A 1726-nucleotide genomic window follows, 5' to 3' on the forward strand; every position below is an offset into this window, starting at 1 on the left:
CTTTTTGTTTATCTACATGTTCTCTCTCTCTTAATCATTCTATCTTTATATCACTCTGTTTGTATATCTGTCTATCTATCTATCTATCTATCTATCTATCTAACATCTTGCTATATGTTACCTCATCCTTCTGAATTGTAAGAACTGTAAACATCTGCCCGTGTTTTATAAGGGACCATGACGGTTTGCGTTAGTTTAAATGCTCAAGCACTCTCTCTGACAGTTTGCCTGACTTCACATGCTGTGGTTTCATTTAACAGTTTGAATACTTGCATATTATGTCAAGACGTGAACCACATGAGTACACAAAACACACACACACACACACACACACACACACACACACACACACACACACTCACTCACTCACTCACTCACTCACTCACTCACCCCACCACACCACCACTCACACACACACACACACACACACACACACACACACACACACACACACACACACACACACACACACACACACACACACACACACACACAACATCTTTTTTTTCTTTTTTTTCTTTTTACTAAATTATGAAAACGTTTAAAGAAATGCATGCAGTCATTAGAATAATCTTTTATTTTTCTTAATTCCTTGTATATAAAACTTCTCAGCACACTGATAAAGAAAAGCATTGTGAAGAAGCCTTAGCATGTGAAACTATTTTTTTCAGGTAGTGATATCTCTCAATGACCTTGCAATGCTTCCCAAGTGCAATAGCAACAAAGAAACAAATTGCATCACAAAGGAAATTGCAAGAATGTGCCGTATTTGCAAATTTTGCAATCAAGCTGCAGTCAAGAAGGAGGTATCCATGATGTATGCCTTATTACTATAACCTGAAAATAAAATAAATAAAGATAATCAGCGCAAAAAGCATATGCAATTAAATAATGCAATTCTCTCTCGTTTCGAGAAATCACCAGAGAAAATAACTCCTTCAAATTCAGAGCAAACAAATCATAAAAATAAAAAGACATCCACCAACGCCCATAATGCACCCAAACGGTACAAACCGCAGTCATATCACACGCAAAAAAAGCGAGCGAGAGAGTTATTACAAAGGAAATAAGGGCGAGTGCGCAGGCCGACGCTCACCTGTTCGCCCCGAGGCAGAATTTCCCGCCTCGTCGTGGGATTCAAAACAAACCTCAGTGTAAACAATTACCTGTGTTACCTGCGCGGCCCTCGGCGTTACTCGCGTTACCTGCATGGCCCGTGATAGCCTTTTTTGGTTACCCACGAGTCCGCCTGTTACCCGCGTTACCTGTGTTGGCCGTGAGTGACTCTGCGTTACCGGTGTTACCTGTGAGTGCCTGTGTTACCTGCGAGTGCCTATGTGTTACCCTCGCTCACTCGTGCCTTTTACCACACGCCCACAACACGTAATTCTACCGCCGTAACACCGTCTCAGAGGTTAGTTAATGGAGTGTAATTATTGTCTTCAGAGCGAATGGAAGAGTTGGTAATTAGAAGGTAATTAGAGAGAAAGGGTTATTTTACGGTGAGTTTGACAGGTGTCAAGTTGCACCGAGAGGGTTGTAAGAAACGATGGAAATTTATGGAATTGTGTGAGCTGAATTACAGGTGTTTCTGGGAAGTTGTTCATTACAGTAATTACAGGTGAGAAGAAAGGTAGGGAAGTTTTTTACTTCTTTTTGAAATCACTGACTGGGGATTATTCTATATATATACATACTGTGTACAGTATATGGCTTCAAATGGTTT

General features: G+C 40.6%; 1 long non-coding RNA gene across 1 annotated transcript in view; it reads left to right on the forward strand.

Moving 5' to 3' along the window:
- Positions 1-1079: 1079 nt before the first annotated feature.
- LOC119580355 overlaps positions 1080-1726 on the forward strand; it is a 131339-nt gene continuing 130692 nt past the window's right edge. The window contains exon 1 of the long non-coding RNA XR_005229368.1: positions 1080-1414. This is a non-coding gene — a long non-coding RNA (uncharacterized LOC119580355). The remainder of the gene's footprint in view (positions 1415-1726) is intronic.

The sequence above is a fragment of the Penaeus monodon genome, chromosome 13 (genome assembly GCF_015228065.2).
Source record: "Penaeus monodon isolate SGIC_2016 chromosome 13, NSTDA_Pmon_1, whole genome shotgun sequence".
Classification (NCBI taxonomy): domain Eukaryota; kingdom Metazoa; phylum Arthropoda; class Malacostraca; order Decapoda; family Penaeidae; genus Penaeus; species Penaeus monodon.